The sequence below is a fragment of the Dendrobium catenatum genome, unplaced genomic scaffold (assembly GCF_001605985.2).
Source record: "Dendrobium catenatum unplaced genomic scaffold, ASM160598v2 fragScaff_scaffold_226, whole genome shotgun sequence".
NCBI lineage: Eukaryota > Viridiplantae > Streptophyta > Magnoliopsida > Asparagales > Orchidaceae > Dendrobium > Dendrobium catenatum.
The window spans coordinates 801183-816974 of record NW_021318688.1 but is presented as its reverse complement, the minus strand read 5'-3'; the positions used below and the strand labels follow the sequence as shown (position 1 = coordinate 816974).

The 15792-nt window shown below is 33.7% G+C and overlaps 1 long non-coding RNA gene across 1 annotated transcript; it reads left to right on the top strand.

Annotated features, from left to right (window-relative positions):
- Positions 1–13700: 13700 nt before the first annotated feature.
- Positions 13701–15465, top strand: LOC114579181. The gene is made up of 2 exons (XR_003700090.1): positions 13701–14004; positions 15293–15465. It is a non-coding gene; the product is annotated as an uncharacterized LOC114579181 (long non-coding RNA).
- The last annotated feature ends 327 nt before the right edge of the window (positions 15466–15792 follow it).

Here is a 15792-nt window from a genome sequence, read left to right as displayed (position 1 = left end):
TCTCTCTCTTCAAAATGAGCTGATTTCAGCTAAATAATGCACTGATCGGCCCGGCCGATCGCACGATCGTCCTGGACGATCTGAACAAAACTGCATCGTCCTGGGACGATTTCTTAGGACGATAATTAATTTCCATGATGATTTACTCTCTGACTTTTGCCATACACTGATCGTCTCGGGACGATCCCAGATAGGCCCGGACGATCCCTACAGGAAATAATTCCTGTAACTTCTGAACAGAAACTGGAACAGAATTGCACTGATTGTCCCGGGACGATCCAGATCGGCCCGGACGATCCTGGAGCAGATATGATGTTACATTTGTAATGGTAAATAAAAATCTTTGTTTGGGATCCCCCCCCCCCTAATAACTCGAACAGTCGGAGTAATGGTCAATGAATCGATAGATATCAATGCAGAGGCGGGGCCAATAAAATTTGCACTACAACTTTGCCAGTGATTTGTCTTTTTAGCATGAGCTGCGAGTTCACCAGAATGTAACTCACAGGTGTTGTTGCCAAGTTGAAATAAGAATTCACAACAAATTATTTTGCAAAAGGTAGCAATGGTGAATAGTGAAACCGAAAACACGTCCAGTTTGCTAGCAATGATTCCAAATTTTTATAAAATCAGGATCAATTGTATAAAGCTCTTTAAGGCAACCTAAGCCTGAGAATTTATTTTACACCTGAGTTAAGAGAACCATCTTTCTGCTGAGAGCATTGGCAACTGTATTGTGCTGACTGTATTGGTGTTTAAGAACAAAAGAAAATTCTAAAGGAAGGAGACCTAGTGCTCATACATGTGGTTGACATGTTTCTGACTGTTAATGAATTAAAGGGTTCCATTATTTTTTTCAAATGATGAACTCTTAGTGTAAGAGGTAGTGCTCCCATTATTTAAGAGCACAAATCTTCACATAAAATTCCTGCTCATATGCTGACCAACTTTGTCATGATAGACAAAGTTTATCTCTAAAATAAGCAACTGGTATGCCCTATTGGGATAATACAGCTCTAATTCCTATAGAGGAAGCATCCATTTCGATGGTGAACAACTTGTCAGAATAGCAAGAATGGTGGTTGAAGTAAGAGCCTTTTTTATAGCATCAAAACTGCCTTGTTGAGAATCACCCCATTGAAAGATCTTTGATTTTAAGCACTTGGTAATCAAGCTCATGAGAATGTTGAATCCCCTAATGAATTTGTGATAAAAGTTAGCTAGTCAGTGGAAACTCCAGACTTCATAGAAAGACCTGGACTGGGCCAATCAAGGATGGTAATTACTTTGTCTGGGTTCATCTGGACACTATCCATGGAGATGAAAAAACCAAGGAAATAAAATTTAGAGGTAGCAAATTCCCATTTGCTTAGATTGAGAAACAATTTATTTTCCTGTAAGATGATAAAGAGTCACCTGAGGTGTTCACTATGTTGCTCCAAAGTGTCACTGGAAACCAAAATGTGATCAATGTAAGCAATACAAAATTTGCCCCAAAAGGTTTGAGAATTTCTTACATCATTCTCATGAAAGTTGAAGGTGCATTGCACAAGCCAAACAACATTACTCTCCACTCATAGAGGCCCAAAGGGGTTTTAAAAGTCATTTTCCATTCATTACAAAGGCATATGAAAAATTGGTGATAACTACTACGCAAATCCAACTTGGAGAACACAAATGATCTGACTAGCTTGTCAATTAATTCATTAAACCGAGGTAATGGAAAATGGTATTTGTCAATAATTTTGTTTTTAGCTCTGTTGTCTATAGAAAGGCGCCATTCGTTTTTTTTTTTTGGACAAGTAAGGCTAGCATGATGCACGGGCTAATACTAACTTGGATAACACTGATTATTTGTAGGACCTATTGCTCTTTAGGATTAAACTGATAATAAGAAAATTTTGGTAAAGTAGCATTAGGTAGAAGGTCTATTTGGTGTTGAATTTTCCTTAAAGATGGCAGTGCAACAGGAAGTTTTGGAGAACATATATCCCTGAACTAACAAAGCAGGTTGTTGATCTCATTAGGAATTTGAGCACTTTATGTGTTTTTGGGATTAGTAACCACCAAGGCCAACTTTGAAGCAGAATCTTGCCAAGTGAGCAATAAATTTAGGTCTAATACAAGGTGCATAACTGTCGAAGATATGTTGCTAGAAGTTGGCAATTTGTTCTGGTGGGAGGATGGATAATAACTTGAGGTGTTGCCTTCCAATCCAAAGAGTAAGCATAAACTTTGCCATCATATGTAACACATGCGTCAAATTTCCATGGGCAGCCTAAAATCGGATAGCACACATTCATGCCCAAAACGTCACATAACACCTCACAAAAGTACTGCCGCCCAATAAAGAAGGCAACTTGACAAATATCGCTAACCTTAATTTTAATGCCCTCCTTAACCCAACTAATCTTGTAAGGTTGAGGATTCTTAATGGTTTTAAGTTGAAGTGGTTGAACAACTGTCTGGGAAATGATATTTTTGTGCATCCGCTGTCAATTAAAATGTCACACATTACCACTAATGGTGCACCTAGTTTTAAATATACCATTATGTTTGGAGGCATTGGAATGATGAGGAGCTATAACTAATTCCTCAATGATGCAAACCAACTATTCTCCCTCATCACCTTTAACATCCTCAATTTCTAGGCTCTTCTCTTCACTAGGATGAACAAAATTATCATCATCCTCATTATCTAACAGTTGCAGTTGCTAACGTTGAGGGCATTCATTGGATTTATGGTTGGCTGAAAACAGTAAAAGCAGTTAAGGGTAGTGGGCTTGGCGTAAAGATTGTTATGAGGTGTAGTTTTGAATTTGGATTGGCTTTTGTTTTCAATAGTAGGCCCGACTTGCTTAAATAGTTGGGCGGGTTGTGAAGGAGATGGAACATTAATAGAAAATTTTGAAGGAGTGGAACGTCCTTTTGCATGGTCATATGATGTATCCTGAAGGAATTTTTATTCCGTCAGGTTACCTGATGTAGCTCTACGTCAGGTAGCCAATAATATGTCGCCACCTGCTCTTACTCTTTACCGTGCGGCCCGACAACCAGACTCGGACCGAATCCGGGATTACTATGTTCGCGTATTGCTCGGTATTTGCTCCGTATTGCTAGGTATTACTCGGTATTGCATGGCAATAACGAGAAATACTACTCTATGAAGATCAATACCGAGTAATACCTAAAAGAACTCGGTATTGCTCGGTATTGCTCGGTACTGCTCGGTATTGCTCGGTACTGCTCGGTATTGCTCGGTATTGCTCGGCATTGCTCTTCATAGAATGGTATTTTTCATTTTTGTCGAGCAAAATCGACCAATACCTAGCAATACCGAGCAATACGCAAACTCCCGGGTCCGTTCCGAGTCGATCGGGTTGTCGGTCCGCGCGGTAAAGAGTAAGAGCACGTGACGACATATTATTTGCTACCTGATGTAGAGCTACATCAGGTAACTTAACGGAATAAAAATTCGAAGGGGGCATCGAAGATAATGAAAACGTGGAGGTCAACTTTAATTTGTTGCATTTTCACTTTCAAAGCAAAATTGATTTCTTGCAAAAGTGACCATACCGAATACAATTCCAATTTTTTCTAGATATTATCTTTAAAGTCGTCGATGTATCTAGCTACTAGCCGAGTCATTGACTCGTCTAAATTGTTTTGTGCACTAAGTTTATGAAATACTTTAGTATAGCCGTCTATATAATAATTACCTTGAACACAGTGTTGATACCGCATATATAAAATATGTTCATAATCTGTTGGTAGAAAATGAGCACACAGGAGTTGCTTCAGCCGCACCCAACTGCATAGAGGTCACTATCCTTCCCTTTGCCTCATATGTAACAACTGAGTTCACATGTGCTATCCCACTCTTCAAGCATCAAACAATATATTTTACCTGTTCGGGTGGATCAATTTCCATGTAATAAAAAAAAATGTCAGCAGCCTTCCCCGAATCCAAGTAATCATCTATGTGAAAATGCCCATGAAAAAAAGGAATATCCACCTTGACTTTGAATTCAGATTAGCTTCTATAATGAACAGGATTTCTACGATGTCTATGAGTTCCATCTTGATATTCAATGCCTTCGACCTTCGTCATCTTCATCAGAATTCACCAGGAATATTTCACGCGGTAGTTGGAGTCCTCCTCCGAATAAGATATACTTCTTGAGTGGATTGAGGGTTTCAACGCCAATGACGGTCAAAGCCCACACCTTGCCTAACAGCCGAAACAATTGCTGGTGCCTAATCTCGACGGGGTTGATGGGAAGCATCCCTTGCATAGTTAAGATTGAACTCATGGCTCATTTCAAGGGAAAGGTTTTGTACATTGGTAGACAATGCCTCAACTTGTCGGACAATGTTAACTTGGTTTGCCCACAATGTTTTCAAGCTTCGAACTTCTTCGGTAGCCAGTTCCTTGCATTTGTCCGTCATCCCGCTGCTTCGGCTCTAAGACCAATCTGATGTAGTCCAAGGATCGACAATAGCAACAAGGACTTTCAAAAGGGAACTTGAAATAGAAAACTTAAGAACTAGAACTAGAGACGACTCTTGCCTCAGAACAGAGAAATGTCTATTGAATAATATCAAAAATTGCTTGCTTTCCTTAATATGAGATATTTTACTTCTACTATTAATATGGCAACAAACAAATAATAATAATAGTATTATAATAATAGAATTAGTACGGTATGAGTGGGGAATGGGAAAATAACGATATGATGTGCTTGAGCCTAACATGCGCTGCATCAATATATATATATATATATAATTTAATATTTGTTTTTAATTAAATAAGGGATAATCGAGCTTCTTAACGAACATATTCACGAGCTCTAAACGATGTTGTTCATTAAACGTCAGGTTGCTCAAGATTGTTTATTTAGCTGTCGAGTATTAAGGCATAATCGAGCTTCTTAATGTTGAGGATTTTTTAATTACTTTAAAAATTTGTGCCCCCACGTAAAAAAAAAAATCCTGGCTCCGCCCTTGATGGTGTATATATATACTGTGGAGAACATGGCGGAACTAGCCATAATTTTAACACATCTACATAATGTGTTTAACTATATTGGGGACAACTTCTAAAGACCACAATATTTTAATAAAAATTTAGGAGGGACAATTGTCTAAAAATTTTATAATAAAGATTAAAAAAAGAATGAAAGGAACAAATTACTTAAAGAATCACATAATTAAAAAAAATTCGCGGGGTGGGGGGGCGTTGAATTTCGTTGAATTTAAGAGTCACATGTAGTTTGTACTAAATTATTAATATGTATTCATATGAAATAGATATATATTAATTAATGTCATTGTTATTTAGGCTTCGTTTAAGACGGATTTTTTGCTATTTCATAAAGCAATTTTTTAATACAAAAATTAAAAATTTTATACTACAAAACTACTTTAAAAAGCAATAAGAAAGTTGTTCAAACGAAATCTTAGTTTTTATTTGGGACTGCTTTCTTGCTGCTTTCTAAACATGTTTCGAGGTTTTGATTTGGACTCATTTGGACTCAAATTGGATTCTTTTTTGTGTCCTTAAATTTATCTTATCAAGATATTTAGTTCAATTATGCTTGTTGAAATTACAATTTCGATTATCCTAAGGTTAATCCTGAAGATTTATTACATCAAGATCCATACTTAAGTTGTAATTACTCCATGGACATCAATATGGACATCCCCTTAACTCCATGAATTAAGTAAAATCTCTTTACAAATAATTTTAATTTTAAATAAAGTCGGTGTGTAAATTGAAGAAAATATTTGAAAAACTTTTCTCTAAACCTCAAATTCAAAATTGATTATTGAGGTTTCATTAAGGCTTTTAGCCAAATGGGAGCTTATAAAATAAAAAAAATGGTCCAAAGACCTAAACAAATATTAGAAGTATTGTTACGGGTTAGAATATACGCAACAATAGAGTTAGAAGGTTTCCATCTCAGTGTTGTATGGATATCCAGCACATAAACAGGAGAAAAATAAAAAAGCACCATGATTTTTACGTGGAAACCCCTAGAAAGGGAAAAAAACCACGGGGCACGCCCAGTTGAAAAAGTTCCACTAGTGTTTGCTTGAGATACAAGAGACTGAATCATCCTTAAAATTTAGGATGATCAGATTACAATGAAACATGCACTTCTGGATTGAAATTCAGTTACAAAGTCGGCGGAGTTCCGGCGTCACTTGGAGATCAGACAAAATTCTGGCTTCGCTTGGAAGCCGGGCAGAATTCTGGCGTCGTTTGGAAGTTGGGCGGAATTCTAGCGTCGTTTGGAAGTCGGGCAGACTTCTGGCGTCATTTGAAAATCGGGCAGAATTCTGACATCGTTTGGAAGTCGGGCAGAATTCTGACGTTCCGTGGAAGTCCGGCAGAATTCCGGGCGACGGTGGTCGAGGAGGAGTTCCTTCCCTCATATTCTTCTTCTCTTCTCTTATTCTTCTTGCTTGGGTCCTGAGGGGTCTATTTATAGGTTTTTGGAGTGGCATGGCCTGTAATAGGTGAGAGATCAAGGGTAAATAGGGAGTGGTTGGATGGACGGCCGATATTGAAACCCTTGATTGTGTACAATTCGTCAGACATTTAAAGGTCTTAATGATATCAAAATTCGACTATCTTAAGCTCGTTGGATTTGTCTCGTCAAGCCGCTCGATTCGACTATAAGCTCGTCATGTTTGGAAACTGTTTGGTAACTCAAATTGTGGTTCGAACTTTCCAGTAATGCTTTAGGTCCTTGATTTGGACTCATTTGTGCTCGGATTGAGTCGAATTTAATGTCGTTGGGTTCGTGTTTCCAAGACGCTCATTTTGACTATAAGTTTGCTAAAATCGGAGTTTATGTAATCTCAGATTTAATTTTTGAAGTTCCCAGCTTGATTTTGCCTCAAGATTCGTGCCCGATCAAGATAATTTGATGATATATCAAGTATGATGTTCATGCCTAAAATCAGGCTTAGAAGTATTTATCAGAGTTTGGTCAACTAGTCGAGCACTACTGCCATCGATGGCACCAATATTACTAGCATGCAAGGCCTACATGACAGAGAGCGTGCATTTGAGGCCAATTTAATATTTTTCTTTAAGAAATGTTGAATGATTTTTTTATCAAACACATAATAAATGTTTTTGAATAAATAATCCTTACTTGCTTCAAGAAATCTCTTAAAATATTAAAAATTATATATAAAAAAAATTGTAGCCCCTCTTCTATTCAAGTATTATTTACTTTAATCGGTTTTTAAAAGGTGGCTTTAAATAAATTAATAAAGAGTCATCATTCTCTGCCCAATGACACACTTAATTAGTAAATCAATTAAAAGCTAACATACAAGATTATACCGCAAAGTTTTTTTTTCGGAAAAGTCTGTCGGCTCGCCCTTCTATATAACATATTAATATTTTAATAGCTAACTTTTATTAATTATAGTGTTCACAACTAGTCTGTCTTGCTTACAATCAAATATCATATTTATTATATATTAGTTATTTTAGTTTTTTTGTTCAATTCAATATCATGTATGAAATGCAAGACAATTTATACACTATTCATTAACATAAAAAATCATAACTATCAATTTGCTCGGTGAAATTCAATAATATTATAACCAAAATGCCCATAAACTATAACATGCGAGAAATTACATGATAAAAATTTGATAAATCAAGAGAATTTGTATTTTTATCAATTTTAAGAGGAATAAAATCTAAGAAATCAAAACAAGCAAAAATAGGAATAAGATTTGGGTCAACTACCAAGATCAGAAGAAATCTCATAATAGAACTAACAAACAAAAATGCCTCAAGTAATTTTCTCTCTCTCTCTCTCTCTCCTTCCATGATAAGCTGAACAAAATGAGGGGGGGGGGGGGGGGGGGGGGAATGGGGGCTTTTTTGATGAGGTAATGAGGGCTATTTAATATTAAATATTTTAAAAAATATGATTTAGTTCCCAGTACCACGATGCCACAAAATACAAATCCTAGCACCACTGTGTTGCATGATGAATCCAGAGTTACTATAAAATAGAAGCTTCAATATCGCGGTGGGACTTTCTTGCTTTATAGTGCACCCATGCCACTGTGCTTGCCAACATAGCGTCATAGCAATGCAATCTAGATTTTCATATTTTTTAAATCAATTTATTTTATGGAATTTTGAGTTATTATTCTATCTCCACCTTGGAAAAATATCATTCTAGATATTTACACTATCACTTCAAAAGCAATTAAAAGAAAATACAATAAAATCATTTCATTAGGATCAAATTAAGTTATAAACCAAATTGGTACAAATTATTAGCACATTGAATTGATTATTGATCATTAATTCACCACTCATGTCATTCAATAATTTCTTTGGATAAAGAATTCTACCTGCGGATCTCTCATATAACTATTTGTTCTCTTGATGTATCAAACTTTGAACTCTCGGTCATACTAGAGTTTTCATGACAAAATGAGTAGACTATCTCCGACTCCCACTCAGACCTCTTCCATTTATTATATTCTTAAAAGCTTCAGCCTTACTCATTGATCCTTCACTGTACATCCAAGAACCAACTATCTTTTGTCTATAAGCCTATCTAGAACGTCCTACCCTTGACACAGGTCCTTCTCCCTATCTTCATTATGGGTAATTGAACATTTGATGCCCTCATTGTCCACATCTAAAACATTGCCCAATGATTAAGAAACACTACCCATTATGGCTTTTTTCCACATCCTCTGGTACTTCTTTCTTTGTCGCTTTCATCTTTTTCTTAGAATTCTCTAATTTATTTGTACTCAAGTCTTCAGCACTCCTCTTTCTAATTATATCATGCCTAAACAATGGGACAACTAAATCATTCTCTGCTAACCGTGCTCTCTCAACCAATTCTAAAAACTTTTGAATTCTTAGTGTTACCAATGGGTGTCTCAACTCATCCTTTATTCCTTTAGAAATCTATAACATTAATCTTCTACAGTGCTAACCAACTGTGGGGCATACCTGACCATAATTATAAATTTTGATTTATAATATATCACTATCTTTTCTCCTACTCCAATCTCATAAAAACCTCTTGCATTTCCTATCGAGCTGATGGAGGTACAAACTAGTTCCTGAAATACAACAAACTCTATCCAAATAATCTCTACGATCATCCTTCTATGGAATTTCTCCTGCTATTATCCTACCACCATCTTTTTTTCTTCACCCTCAAACAAGAATATTGATAGTTACACTTTTTTTTTTCTCAGGGCACTACATACTGTTGAATATTTTCTCTATCCTTAACAATCAGTCTTTTGCTACATGCACCCTAAGTTATGGTTGCTTTAACTTATAAAACATTTGTAAGTGCGTATCTTCATCGCTATCTCTAATCCCTTATTTTCTATTCTGAATGTCACTTATAATTTGAGCATCCATACTAGCAAGTTGTAACACATTATTAGAAGACATTGGAGCTACTGCTATAATTTTCTAAATTAGGTCTATCTGTCCACTTATATAATTATATTTCCTAATCAATCATGTATATAAACTCAACATATATATAGATATAGATAAATGAATCAAATATGTAAATAGAAAAATATATACTATGCAACTTCTACCCCACTCATAATCAATCCCATAACCCTAGAAAAAATTTAGTTCTTTCAATAACTTAGCTATACCAATTGTAATACCCCAATACCTAAATTTGGAAGAATTATATATTTTATCTTTTAATAAATTTGCCAAAGCCACTAAATATCTATTAATAAGAAAAAAATAAATCTAATAAAAATAACTATAAATTATATATATCAAAACCTTTATATATTCATTCCTTCAAACTTTGATTTACAATAGCTAGGAGATCACATCAAAAATCAATCTATCCTTTTAAAGCTCATGGCTACAGAATAATAAACTAAAATACGAAAATAAAAGAAAGCCCAAAAATATTGATCAGGCTCACTCCATAGGATTCTCTTCCCTTCCTAGATCTAAAATCAATAAAAATCATATGATGAGCTTACAAAACCCACTGGGTTACCAAAATCCACCATTATATTCAATGTAAGACAGAAGAATTATAATATATATATATAGGGGGGGGTGGCGGGATGAGGGTGGTAATAAGGTGGTGAGGGTTGTTTAATATATATGTGATGATTACTATCTAACACTATGTATTCATAATTTTAAATTTATGATTGCAAATATAGTTTGGAAATGTGAATAAATTTGAAATTAAAAATGTAATATTTTTAAAATTTGAAATTTTTTTGTTTTCAATTATTTAGGTGAAAATGATCTTTATTAAAATGAAAAATATTAATTTGGAGAAAAATATCAAATAAATATTGTCCATGCATGGTTGGTTGGCCAAAGAAAAATGGATGGGGTAGTCACTTAGTGGTCACCACACACGATCTCTTCTAATCACACTTGTGGCTGCCCCCCTCTCATTTTCCCTCTATTTAAGAAATTCAAATTAGTATCTCTAAATACTATATATATTTGCTAGAATGTGAAATGAAAGATTTTATTTTCTAGCTATAGTTTTGATTTTATTTTGAAAGAAGAGGGGTTTAGTAGACAACCTCACCATCAGAGGACCTTGATGATTCCTTCAAGCCTTTCCACATTTGTGAGTGGTAAGTTCTCAAAATCTCCAAAAAAACCCTACCTCTATCTTATTGTAGATTTCTTCTACTATCCTCTCCTCACACTCTCATATCAGTTATCTAACAATTCTTCCACAAAATTACACATAACAGGCCCATAGGAGCTCTCAACTAAGATTAGCCCTAACCTGATCTAGTTTTTCTCAAGCCCTTATCTAGTTGATCAAAGCACCTTGAAATTTTATAAACAAAAACATCATGTCTTTATCCCACTATATATGAATCCTTTGTATCCATTATATCCTATTATTAGTAAAATTCTTATTTAAATCTAATAAAGCAATGTCATTCATAATATTTTCTAACCAAGTCCTACTAGGTCTATCTCTACCTTTCTTAACATAAGCCAAATCTAATACATCTACTCTCTTAACCAAGTAATCGAAAGGCCGCCATTTTATGTGACCAAACCATCCAAGGCGACTCTCTCTAATCTTATCTTCCACTGGAGTTACACCAACCTTTTCAAGTATAAGGTCTTTAAGAGTAAAACCAGTCATCCACCTGAGCATCCTCATCTCTGTAACACCTAACTTAATATTATGCTTCTCTTTAATGGCCAACATTCTGCACCATAAATCATTGCAAGTCTCACCACACATAATAGAATTTTCCCTTAAGTTTGAAGGGGACTTTTCTATCACACAACAAGTCCGATGCATTCCTCTAGTTAAACCATCCAACTTGATTTCTACTAATAATATCCCATCTATTTCAACATCAAGCCTTAAAAATTTATCAATTACTTTTATACTACATAACCAATGTCCTATATATGGAAACTTTGCACTACTACTCTCAAACCATTCTAAGGATACCGCACTATCCCTAATGTCTTTTTGAAGCCATCCATGTCGAATTCATTCACTACTATGAGGCATAATCCTAGGCCACATTAAACTTGATTGAAGGTTTAATTAAAAGACAATGATATGCTATTTAGCTTATGACGGATTGCATGTTAGTAGTCCATTATAGCTTTAGATAGATTATTTCAATTTCAAAATTCTATTAATAATATCTAATTTCTTGTAATAAATGAGGCAATTTCAAGCAAGTACTCCCAAAACTAGCTTTATGTAATGCAAGATGAATTTGATTCTCTTTAAAAGAATAATACTTAAGTTCTTATATGATAATAAAGAGAATCACAAAAAATTAAATGTAAGTGACTTTTTGAACTTAAAGAAGGAAACCTTGAAAGTGAATATAATATATTCAAGGCTAGACTACTGGCAAGTGGATATACTCAAAAGGAAGGTAAATACTATACATTAATCTTCTTTTTGGTGATAAGGCAAAAGTTAATAAGAATATTGATGAGTCTAGTGGCCTTCTTTAATTCAAAATTGCAACAACTTGATATAAACATTTTTTTGCATGGTGAGTAAGAATAAAAAATTTCAATTGATCAATTAGGGGTTCTATAATTCCTAATAAGATTAAGCATATTTGTTTGTTGAAAAAATCCTTAGGATTAAAGATTCGAAACATTCATGTTGAACTTGTGTTTCAAGAAAAATAGTTATGATAGTGTTTCTACTTCATGTCATTACAAGGTGGAAACATGATCTATTTCCTAATCTATGTCAATTATACATTGCTAGCCTACAAAGATAAGCTTGGAATAAAAAAGTTCAAATACTCCTTCAAGCCTGGGTTTGATAATAAAGTATTTTGGTGATGCTAAAAAGATTCTTGGAATGAAAATTCAGAAGGACAAGAAAAAAAAAAAAACTATTTCAAGATAAAAAAAACAATATCTTTAAGATCCTCAAACGATTCTTGATAATTAGTTCGAAAGCTATTAGTCTATCTCTTACAAGTCAACTCAAGCTATCTTCAATTATATGTCTTGAAGATATTTAAAAAATAGCAAGTATTCCTTATGCAACATGAGCGGGTCATTATGCTATGATTTATTTAAGATCGAATAGAGTTTTCTTTGTTAGTATTTTAAAGCAAGTATATGTCAAATTCTGGAATATTACATTGTACGACTATTAAATGACTATTTATGTAAATTGAAAGAACTTCGAACAAAGGATTGAAGTTTAGATCAAGTTTAAATTTCGTTGATATTAGTGGTTATTTTTACTTAACATATTTCCTTGGAAATTTGGATAAGAGAAGATATACTATTGTTTATATTTTTGTAGCTTGTGGTCATGAAATCTTATCAAGTGGATTCTATGGCTTCTACTAAAACAATGAAGGAAGTAATTTTGTTGCAATATTTTTTATGAGACTTCAATATTTTCTTATGTAGTAATTATTTTTTATGCTAATAGTCAAAATACTTGCACTTTTTGAAATAAGACTTGGAGCTGAGATTTCATTTTATTAAAATATTTGGTGAATTCAAGTGAAGATAAGTTGATGAAAGTATCAAATAATGACCTTATGACAATCTTCAGCACATGAAAATCATAATTTTCCTCTATTGAAATTTGTCGACTTGCATATGAAGCTATTTTGGATCATTTTGTCGTTCTTGGTCTTGAGTGAACTATAAATTAAGGCGAATGATAAAAAAATGATTTATGTATTTCTTATAAAAATCATTTACAATACTTATTTCAAGACATTAATTACAATTAATTATTTTCTTTAAAGTATAATAACAATAAATCAAGTCTTTATCCACTATGTGGGGTCGGCTACATGAATATTATATTTTTTCTATTGTGTTTTATTAATAGTTAAATTCTTATTTAAATCTAATAAAAAATATCATTTCTAATACTTTCTAATAAAGTCTTTTTAAGTCTAACTCCACCTTTTTTTCTTTACACAGCTCTCCTTGGCCTATTGGTTGAGAGCTAAGGCTTCCAACTAAGAGGTCTAGGGTTCGACTCTATGTGTATGCGTTGTCTGCATGAATTTGTATGTCTGACATTTTATGTGACCAAATCACCTTTAGCTTATTCTCTCTAATATTATTTGCCATTTATTTTATTTGAAATGTTTAGCCTATAGATTTACCTCCAGATTCTAATTGTTAGCTGCCCCCAACAAAACATAAGGAAAAAAAAAAAAACACATAAAGATGGGCGCTGGCGGGTGCGGAGTAGAGAGGAGAGAGAGAGAGAGAGGCCTTTCGGCTTGAGTTCCTGAGCAATGAGACGCTATACGCCGGGGAGTCTCCGCAAGGAAGAAGTGGCCGTCAGTGTGCAGATCGCCACGATTGGGCTGCTTAGTCTTTCCTCTCCTAGGTATCTTTTTGCCCTTTTGATTGCGGTGGTTTGATGCTTGGACCGTACTTAAGATGAGAGAGGGTTTGGAGATTGGTCTCTTGGTTTTCTTCTAGCTTGGAGAGCTGTAAGTTTCTGTCTACATTTATTCTTGTTCGTAGTGTTGTTCTCTGATTTTAATCTGAGATTAAAAAATGCATTTACTTTTATCATATCTTTACTGATCGGTAAGTAGTTTGAGATTAAGTTTGCCTTGTGGATATAGAGTTCCCTAAACTCTAAGCACGCGTTTTGCTTGTCCACCATGGATGATTCTAGCGGCTGTTTTCACTGGATAGATAAATAGAAATAAATTTGCTAGTTTTCTTTTTAACTTCAATTAATCCTTATTTACTGTTTACTATTTACTATTTTCCGATCTTGCTTATGGTTAGATCATTAATTATTCTTGCTTAATATGCCCTTACAAGTGAATAAAGAGAAAGTGATATGACAATGACTTAACAACGTTTTCCCAAAAAGAAACTCAACAATTTACTCTAAATGGTTCTATTAGAATAATCACAACTAGATTGAATTCATCAATTTTCTAAACTTTGTTGAATTAGTAAACTTTTTCAATATAACTTTTGCAGGACAAATTTAAAAGAAAAGAGTCGGATGAAAGTTGTATTAAGCAGGAGCAGGAATTCCTTAAAATTTTAAAAAATAGTAAATGCACTAAATAATTTGACGCATTTAGGTGAATGAGTCAAAGTCTCTAACGCAAGTAACTTAGATGGAAAATTCAATTGTAATTATATGGATGTAATTAATCTATATATGTAAATATTTAAATTATAAAATTTTGAATATGTAATTAAGCTATGATTTTATATTTAATTTGTAAAGATATTTTTCTAGAAATATAAAATTTTTAATATGTTATTTAGTTATAATTTTATATTTAATTTAAATGGTTTGGCACATTCACTTGAATTGGCCAAATCTTTTAGTCATTTGGTGCCTTCATTAGATGCTATGAGGTGCTAGAATCCTTTGAGATTCTGTTTGAGAAAAATACATGTGATATGTTTTAGTGTTATAAGCACAAAAAAATGTGTCATAAGAGGCAAAAAAACCTTTGAGGTTTTATCTGAGTCTGAGAAATGTGATGTGAACTACTTTATAATGTACATTTCAATTTATTTATCTACTTAGTATTGTTATTTCAATAATTGGATAACTATCATGCTCTTATTATAGTTTAATACATTGATGTATTAGACTGTATTTAACTGCTTTTAAATATTCAATAAAGTGTTTAATAAACCAAATCCAATTCTCTCTCGAGACGTTAAGAATTTGGAAATTTACATTGATTTATGTGGCCTGCTAAGCTGTTGTAACTCATTGTGATTTTTTATGCTTTTCAGGATCTGAGAAAGGGAAGAAGATTTTAGATTAGAAGTTTAGGATCAGATATGAGTTTATAGGACAGTCATGGCTAGCTAGTTTACTATTCAATCTTGTTCTGTAGCTTTTGTGTGTAGCTATATAATATAATGTAGATACATTTTGATGAAATAAAAGAAATCTTGTTGATAAATTTATTTTTAGTATTTGAATGTGTTAATAGTTTTGTAGTATGTAGTTATTTAAAATAAATGTTGGAAGAGAATCTGAATATTCTAAAATTAGATCTTGGGATTTGCCTGTCATAGCTCAACATGATAAGACTTGACTTGATCAGATTGGGTTGTGACAATCGGCATCCACCATAGAGAATGCAACTAGTTAAAAACATCCATTTCCTTCCATTACAATTGTAGCTAATATTGCCCCCCTATACTTGACTAGTAAAGAGCCCCATCTTGAATAAATCGCCATCTCTTGATTGACTGTCCGAATGCCTAAAAAATTCTTTTAAAATAAA